Genomic DNA, 9,941 nt, shown 5'->3' with positions numbered 1-9,941 from the left:
CTATATCAGCATTTTGTTTTTATCACATGGGGAAGTGGCTATGCCTCTTCAAATCTGTCTTGACTCAGAAACCTTGGAGTCAGGAGAGTTTCTGCTTCTGCTGTGATGCTTGAGGGCTCAAGTGTGGAAGAGGCGTCAGGAGCATCTTGTGCTTTTCTGCACTTGGTCTCCCAGTTCTATTAGTGCATGGTGTAGGAATTTCCAATGGGGCTTCTCCTGACAGAGGTTATTATACTCTTAAAATCCCCTTCCCTCTTGTGATAGCGTGGCCCAATAGCAATATTTGAGTCTGGGGTCTTCTTGATCCTTTGTCCCTCTCTAGTTTCTATTCTTAGGGAGGAAGTCTGGTTGCTTATCTCTGAAGTATTTTCTCCTGCAGATTTAAAAGCCTTTTATCTTATCTACACTTGGGTGTCATCAGTTAACTCCAGGTACGACCATTATCTCTCCTTTCTTCGATTATCTCCCCTTTCTTCTTGTTTATCTCCTTGTTTAGCACCAGACTCCCAGGTGGTTTGTAACCCTGAAGTTTAAGGCCTCGGGCCTCTGAACTCATACAGTTGTTTGGCTTTAAGGAGTTTCAATTCATCCTGTTTCTGCACAATTAATTCCCATATTTTACAACCAAGTTCTTTTAATTTCCAACAGTGCAGGCACAGCCAATGTGGGCTTAGCACCATGATGGAAGTGAGAGGTGAGAAATGGGTGAAAATAAATCCTTTATCAACTTAACTCTTTAGTGATACACAGATATTGATAATCTGGGATTCTTACAGGATGTGTAACTTGTGTATTAAAGTGATGTTTTATTAAGATTTTACTTTGGGACCTCTGTACCACTGATTACATCACTATGCCATCATCTGCATAACACACAATCAGGACAGAGCAGGTTTAAATGACATCTTACTGCACTTCTCATTCCATAGTGCTCAAAAGAATGTGTAACAATGCTCTCAAACTACATAAAGCCAAAAGTACATGATTGCTCTGTTTCATTGGTCACTTCAAAGCTTTTATTTCCTGTTCTGAAAATGAGGGTTGACAGTATTGAGCCAGAGTGACATTTCCATTGTCATGTATCACTGGAAACCCGTATGGTAATAGATTGAAAGCTATCACAATAGAAAGTAGTAATTACAAGCAGATCTCTAGATGTTGGGCCAATTGTGCTGTGTGTTGCTAATGCTCTTAGCAAAAGTTATAAAATTAATTCCAGGATTTTGAACATATTTCATACTGAAACCTCTCATGTTTCCAGGCACTTAATCCCTAAATAACCTGATTTATACAGGGTGGAGCTGCAGGGAGCAACACTAAAAACATGTAAATGCATGTCTGAAATTCTAGTTCCAGTTAAATTGTGGTCCCTTGACCGTGGTGTGAGCAAAATCCATCAGAAGTTTTGTAATTACCTTTATATGTTTTAAATTGCCCTATTTAATTGAAGAGAAAATTCCATCCCTGCCATAGAATTTTCCAGAGGCATTCAAGAATTAAAGGCACTAATATCCTTTCTCCAGGCTGCCTGAGCTTTTAGTCTGATTGTTAGGTAATCCTACAAGTTTTCCTTCCTGGTTTTATTGTGTAGGTTTTGCTGGTTTTTTTTTCCCCACTGAGTTTGGTCTCTATGTAAATTGAGATGTATTCATTTTGCACTGAATTTGCTGTGGCTGCAGTGCAACTTCATGCTGTGATTCGGCTTCTGTGCAGGTGTGATGCTTAGAAAGTGCATTTGAGTTACTTTTAGGAAATAAACTGTTAAAATAATTCTTACATTAAGGCTACTCTGTTCAAAGCATGCTCTGTAAATAAAGATGTCAGCTTAATAAACTTCTAGCATCAGCTGTTAGAATAAGCTAAAATGAGTACTGAAGTTTTAACAAGGCACAGCAGCAGGAAACTCGTTTTACACTACACAGGGGCAGCAGGATTTGACAAGTTGGAGATTAATTGTGCCTCCAGAACTCCAATACATTCTAGTCATTACAGAGAGTTTGGGTTATCAAATCCTCATTGCTCTGAGTGAAGACCCAGGCCCTCTACAGTGCCTGGTGGAAGGTGAGTGGAAATGTCAAGTATTTCACCCCTCCCTTGAAGGGCTCACTGGAGCCTCCAGGAGGAAATTCCCTTTTCACTTTGGTAGATAAATGATCTCCTGAAAGCAGGAGTTTGCCCTACACATGGTAAGGGGGATGTATAAGCATACCTCTATGTATAAGCATATCTGTCTGTGTCTTTGCAGTTGCTTACCTTAAGTCCTGGAAAGTGAGTTCCTGCTCCAGATAGGTCCACAATCCTTTCCCAGGAGAAGGTTCTGAGCTTCAGGCTGTGGGATATCCCCTAGCAGGAATACTGCCTGGAGAAGCCACACTGCAGCACAGAGCACGAAGTTCACAGCACCTGTGGGAACAGGAGGAACTATTGTTTTAATCTTTTTACCTTTTTTTTTTAAAGCTAAACAATAACTGGCCAAAATACAGAAGCATCCTGAAGATGAGAAATGGAATCCAGGTTCTTCTCTGCACAGCTGGAAAAGCCATGGGGCAATCTGAATGTCCCCTATATGCACCGTGTTTCCTTCTGGCTCACCCTGGGTTCTTTCCCATTTAGGATGTGATGTCCCAGTTGCTTGCACTGGGCAGCACCAGGCCCATACTGGCTGGGAACGTTACAAACCGCTCACTTACTGGAGGTGTGAGCAAAAATTTGCAGGGGAAGTGTCAAAATCTTGTACGCGCTGGAGTGTCTCGATTGTGCCTTACTCTTCACAGGTTTAACACTGACACCTCTAATAGAGCAATGATGTGCTGAGGCTCCATTGCAGCATTGAGTTAGGGGAGAAAAAGCAGTCTTTTTTCCTCACTCATTGATAGATGGCACATCCTAAGCTGTCCTTTCAATTACTGTGACATTTGCAGGTAGCAAAAGCCCATTAATACAAATCTGTGGTATAGTGTAAGAATGTCAGTAATGCTTCACTAGTACAGACAACTCTTTTTTTCAGATAAGCAAAGGAAAATGAGTGGGAGAGAGAAAATGTTTCAAGTGAAATGGTTTAGAAGGGAAGTGGTCATGTGCTGTCCTCTTTTATCGCTTGTTCTGCAAATATAGTACGTGACTGATTTTAATGCAAAGCATATCCCCCAGCTCTTGGTTTGCTGCAGGCTTCCTAAGTGCCATTTGCCATGTCCCAGTTCTGTCAGTCATTGTGCTGGGGGCTGTTGGCACTCTCTCATCCCTGGCTGAGGGTCAGTCCTGTGCTGAAACTAATATAGCCTGAAGTATTACACAATTATCCTTCTGTGGTGTTAAAATTGCTGGCTTCTTGGCATTGTAGTCATGCTTTCTGACTGCACTGTGTAATCACCTGGAAAAATGGGAGGAGGGGAAGAAAGGTCAGGAGAACCTCCAAGCCGTTATGACAGAAGGAGGAAAGTCTTTGTTCCTGCAGAATTCTCCCTACAAGTGAAAATGGCAAATGTGTCGATAATGGCACAGAGACATCTGCCCACATTTCTTCTGCCTTCTTGAAATGCCACACTGGACTAGTTCAAAATGCTTATGGCTTTAGAATGACAATAATCAGGGCTTCCTGCTGCCCATTTCAGCTTTACCTGTTGCAGTTACCTGTCCTGCAACACCAAATATGTTCTTTCACTCACTTAGCCCAATACAAGTGTCCAGTTCATTGTGACCTCTGTGCTAGCCTGAGAAGTGAAGAGAAGCTGTTGGAGGAAAGTCTTCTCCACAATCCCAAATGAGTGCTGCTAAGGAGCTGATCATAATCACAGGAAGAATGAAGAAAAAAACACTCTTCCTACAGCCTCTGATGAAATTGCTTCCTATCTGTATTGGAAGATCAGCCACACACATATAGAGCAAGAAACAAAATCTGCAGGCTATCAGCCTCCGTCAGGAGCAGAGGGGATTTATCAGGACAAGCCTCCTTCTCTAAGCATTTTTAAGAAGTACATAAATGTTACATTTTTTAAGGTGATGCAGTATAAATATAATATCCAGGAGAAGATGTTGGAGTCATTTCTTTGGAGGTATCACTCTTTCAGCAGTGGTTTAACACTAGGAAAGGGCTGGGATTAGCTGCTGTTACCTGAAGGCATCCCGTTGGTAGGAGAGTTATTGGGTGCACTGAAATTTCTTCTTCCTCCTGCTTTTCCCCAGTAAACCTTCCTCTGGGGATGGGCCAAGTATTGCTCTGTTAGTATGCAGCACCACAACCCACAGGGCAAGAAAACACACACCCGGAGGAGAGAAAAGGGATGAAAGCAGCAGGAGCAAAGTAAAGGTTTTTAAACTCTGGACTGAAATTTCCCTCCAGTGAGATTCCTGCTGGTCTGTGGGGTCATGACAAGACCTGAAATATTCTGGGGTGAGAGGGAGGTTGGTCCACTTACCTGAGTTCTGATTTTAAAACAAAAATGAAGCCTAAATAGGGAGGTAGGGGATTGTTTGTGTGGGGTAAGAAACCAAGAATCACAACAATGGTCACAGACAACCCTAAAATCTTCTGAAAGTATCCTAATCCATAAAGCTTTTGTGATCTTTCTGCTTCTCTGGGTAGTCACCTATCCCTGGAGTTTAGCAGAGATGTTCGCTCTGCATTGCATTTATCCTGTACCCAGCAACACCTTCAGTTCCCAGCATCACCTCACCTGGCATCCCTGCAGCATGTACCTCAGCTGAGGGGCTGTCTCCAGGTTTTCTCCTCCATCTGCCACTACTGTCTCATCTCTGCTAAACAGTAATGACTCTGTTCAACTTACTCTTTCAAATATCATCTCTATGCATTTATTTTTCTATACCTTCATTTCTTTATGTGAAGGGCAGTTTAGCAGCCAGTTCCACAGGCAGCACAGAGTCAACAAACCAAACTTAAACACAAAGCCAACGCCAGGCACATCCTTCTCACAGCCTGGTCTCACAACCTTCACGTGTGTGCACGACAACACAAAAGCACAGGAGTTTTATTTACCCTTCTTTAAAAGGCATTTTATTTGCTTGTGTATGTTTGGGGTCTTTATCAGTGGATATAACATTTATTTCTGTATCTCTCATTCCCATACTGTCAAGCAAGCAAATCTTCCCTACAGTCGAAGGTAAAAAGGCTTTCAGAGGCAGAGGTGGCAGCAGCCTGCAAATGTCCCTGTTCTGCTTAGCTGTGAACCATCAGAGCACAAGCTTCTCTAGGGAATGGTGTGTTGCACAGAGGCAGAAAATGGCTAGCCATAGGTTTTCTTAGACATATTTGATTTACAGAAGATATCCCCCAGGATGCCCTGCAGGACCAGGACTTTTCTCAAGGGTATTCCCTTGCATGTAAGCCTGAACTCTACAGTGTCACCTCTGTTTGCTTTAGACAACATGCTCTGTAACAATGGAGCAGAAGACCTGTTAAGAGAGGATGTATTAAAATCCCTCCTTATCAACCATACACAAAATGTGGTGCACATGGTAAAAAGTATGAAAGGGAAGAGTTAACTATTTAAACAACCACGTTAAATAAGATCTAATTAGTGCTAATCTCCCTTTTCATTATTCATTTGCCCCAGGAGCAGTAAGCTTACACAGAAGAAATGGAGGTTTTGGGGAAAAAAGGGTAAGAAGGGTCAACCTACTATTAATTGCATCTTGTTTAGCCAGGTCACCGCAGTTGACCTCATTCAAAGCCTTAATTGACATCTTGGTTTAAAATCTAAGATGGCAACACCGTGCAAGATTTGTGCTCGCTCAGAGTCCTGCTGTCATCATCAGTCACTTATTCTTTAGCAAACATGGATTTTGTGTGCTGCTGAACAATTAAATTCAGCTGTGGCATTGCCCAGAGGTCAAGTGACTCTTGGATTGCCATGCCCTGCCTAGTTCTGCACCTCCACTTCTCGCAGATGAGATGCAGTGTGTCCCTGTTCCATCAAACCTGAGGAGAAATAGGATTGTTACAGCATCCCAGTGAGCAAGGGGAAAAAAATAGAAGTGGCTAATGAAGAAAAAATAAAAGGAAGAATGAAACATGAATTGCTGTGAAGATGCTGCCCTGGATAAGCATTTCTGAGAAGATTATGCTGAGGTGTGGCAGGGCTAAGGGCTGCCGACCTGAGGTGTGTTGTGCCTGCTGACCCAGCTGCATTTCTGTCCTCCTGTCTTTAGTTTTTTGCTTTCCAACAAACATCTGACTGTGGGTGACACTGAACCTATTTGCAGGTCTGGCAAAAAAAACCCTCTCGGAAATCCAAGTATTTCCCTACAGAGCACAACATAAGCAGAAGGTATTTTTGTGTTAATCTCTCCTGAGGTTGCTCTGAAATTTATGTAAGGGAAGAAAACGGAAGCGATAAGTTTTCCTTTGGGTGCCTCTGGAGGCAATACTGATTCAGGCTTAGTTTAAGCACTATGCCTGGGTAAACTAATATTCATTAATCCACTTCAAACTGTTTTTTTTAAAGGAGGTGAACGTATGGGATCCTCTCCCTGAAGACAAGAGGGTCTGTGGCACCCTCCGGATGCCCTGAGTGAAGGGGTGCAAAGTGGAGCAGGCTGGGATCTTGAGATCTCAGTCCATATTCCTTTCGTTCTCCATCAGGAAAATGTACTAGTGCCCAGGAGTTCCCTCTGCGTGGGAAATGAGGCTCTACATGGCTTTGGCTTATGAGCAAGACTGACAGGAGAAGTCACCTGTAATTTTAGGCTGAAGTTTCCAACTGCATTTGTCTACATCCATGGCAGAGTCAGGATAAAGGGCAGTGTGGCTGTTTGCCCCAATGTATTGAAAGATGCCGCAGAGCTGCTTTAAGACATGTTGGCTACTCAGAGCCAAAAAACTTGGAAGTTGTTTTTCAACACATAATTAACACAGATTTGTATTGTATATGGCATTGCTTCTCCTGCTAGCTGCAACCTACCTCATAACTTACAAGGGAAATGTCTGTGCTGACTATTGAACTGTGACAGAGACAAAGGAAATGTTAGAGGACAAATGAAGGATGCTCTTGAAAACCAGGGCTGTTAATTGGTACTCTGCTCTGTATTGATCTCACTCTTCTGCTTCTGAATTTGACTGAGAATCTGCAACTCCAGCCCAGGCAGATTGCCATTAAAGAGTTTTTGTCTGCATTAACCCAGCAGTACTAAACCCTCTGTGGTTCTGATATCCACCTTCTGAAAACCTTTTCCCTTTTTTCACCAGAGGTGCCCATTGAGCGGACTTTCTATCATTCCATATCCTACCCTAAAATCACAGCAATTTGCCCATCCAACTGGTCTAGTAAAAATTGTCCAGCATTCTCTGAAAAAAACCCCCACCCATATGGCTTTCAAAGCATCACTTAGTCTTTTTGCACTTTCATGTTTCACTCTGCAGAATTGCTGATAATGTTTTAGCTTCGAGTTTCTCCACACTAATTGCAATGGTATTTTTCAGTCTTTTCCTGCCAACCAAGCTGCTGGCTTTTGATCATAAGGCACATGTGTGCTAGAAAGAGGCAGTGGATTGCTTTTGGCTGGCTCTGTTTTACCATGGAGGGGAGGGTGAGGTGCACAACAAGGGGCTTCTGTAACTGGTAAGAGAAAAGGTGTAAAATATACAAGGTATAGGAAAGTAAGTGGTGAATAGGGGTTTAAAACCCCAATAACTAAACCAGGGGCCCCTGTTTATAATATAGGACTTGAGTGGAGTAAAAATGGTCTCTAACACTGGACTCACTGCTGGGCTGAGGCTGACTATAGACTGCCCACCGTCTTGCACCTCAGTGTCCTCACATATGAATTGGAGATAAAAGATGTCAGACTCCTTCATAAGGTGGTTTGGGAGTTGCTGATGAAAAGCAGTCAGCATTATGTGGACACAAAATGCCTTACTTGTGATGTGGTATCTTATACAGTCAGCCCTATGGGCATATTAAAAGTCATTTCTGCAGAGTGAAAAGGCACTGATTTGTACATCACAAATAGGTGAAGAGCAGTCAGAAACCAGTGAAGATCAACACATCTCCCACTTGCTTGGCTGAAGAGAGGTGTCATGCAGTCTGTTGGAGCTCAGCCTGCACACCAGATGAATTACAGAAACAGGGACATGCAGAGCAGCCATTCAACCGGGAAGGAGGGCCAAGCCTTATTGTAAGCAAAGCAAGATCCATGCTGAGGGCTGTCATGTTTCTCCCTAGGAGATCTGGGGTACAAAGATGCCCACATGTGGGACATAATGCCTCCTCTGTAGCCCCCAGGCTTCTGGAAAGCCATGCATGTGTCATACAGATGGCACTATGTGCTGAGTGCATGTGGCTGCACGGTGATGCTGTGCCCATGCAGGGGAAGGTCTGCACTTAACAAGCACCCAGTGCATGCCCGGTCAGCTTCTACTCTGCAGAGAAACACAACATTTCCAGATACACTCTCCAGAGAAGGCCCAAATTTCCAGATACTCTCCCATGCAGAAACACCAACTGCTCTGCCTGATGATGTGGCAAGGTGATCCTGGACAAAAGTAACAACCTCCCTCAAGTGTTGGTTTGGCGTGGTGTCTGTGCAAAGGCAACAGGAGACATCCAGGCACTTTGTGCCCTGGCTGTGGCTCCTCTTCTCCTCCTGCACTTAGTTGTTGGTCTCACATCTCTCCAAGAGAAGGCTGGTTATATGTGTATAAGCTGTCCACTTGGAAAACAGGTTCTTTTGGGCTTTACAGCCAAGTAAAGAGGGTTTGCCATGTGGCAAACTAGGGTTTGGGAGACTTCTGGGCTTGAAGAGCTTCTCCTCAGTTGGGAGGGCTGAAAAGCTGTGGCATTGGAGCAGGCCTATGGCTATGAGGACCCCAGGAGACCTCATGTACCTTTGCCAGGCTGTTACCACCCCTGTCTGACCCATTCATGAAGGGCCAGGAACCCCTGGACCCCTCTTTGCACTTCTTTACCTCTGCGTTGCAAAGAGATTTCAGGTGTTGAGGGGAGCTCATGGCAGGTGAAAGGAAGAGGAATACTTCACAGAGGGAAGGTTGCTGAAATGCTTGTCAGTCCAGCTCACTGGCAACAAGCATTCCACTCATCTGTTTCCTAAGGGAACTGCTAGGAGTTCAACTTTATTTGGAAGGGAGGTTTGACAGGACTTGTCTGCTGGATCGTGTGTAAAGTTTCCAGCAAGCAATTAAAAAGAGGTGGTGGGACAGACTCTTTTAGCATTTTTCCATGAGCATTTGAGTAACTGGAAGAGCTACTTGTGAAACTCTGAAGCCATACTGAATTCCTGGAGAGAAATGAGATGCCACAAACACTTTGTTTCTGACAAAAACAGTTCTGAGCTTTGCTTTCTGCAAACAAAGAGTGAGCAAATGCCAGGCCAGCCATCTAAGTAACTCTACAGTTCAGTGCTTGCTTTAGGCCATCTCTTTCGGGAACCTCTTGTGAACAGAGGGGTTTTTTTTCCAAGTTCCCTGCTTTCCCTGTCTTTCTTGACATTTCTTCTGAACATCATCATCTTCCTCTTCTAAGGCAGCAAATTCTGCTTCTCTCTCCCCTTCCCTTGTGTCTTCTGCGAAGAGCACAGAAATTCCCTCCTCACCTTGATCCAGCATTCCTGCGCCAGTAATTCTGTTTTGTCACAGGAAATCCATGCTTGCATGATTAAAAAGCAACACCTGTATGTGATATGTATCTTCTCCCCCTGAGAAGATTTATCTATACCTGTATATTGGGTAAGTCAAAGTTCTTCCAACCTTGAACAGGAACTGAATGTTAAAAAAAACACCATTCCATTTGCAAGTCAGTTGAAGGAGCACTAAAAAGGTCCAGGCACAGAAAATGGCAAGATCACAGTTTTGCCGGGCAAGCTGCAATTTGATTAATGTGGGAGCTGTTTGATGGGAAATTAGGAGAGAGTTTTTAGAGCTGTGAGAGGAAATTAGGCCATCTTATAGTTTTAAAGCTCTTTAGAGCTCA

The sequence above is a fragment of the Colius striatus genome, chromosome 4, assembly GCF_028858725.1.
Source record: "Colius striatus isolate bColStr4 chromosome 4, bColStr4.1.hap1, whole genome shotgun sequence".
NCBI classification, from domain to species: domain Eukaryota; kingdom Metazoa; phylum Chordata; class Aves; order Coliiformes; family Coliidae; genus Colius; species Colius striatus.
This window is presented reverse-complemented; position numbering follows the sequence as displayed.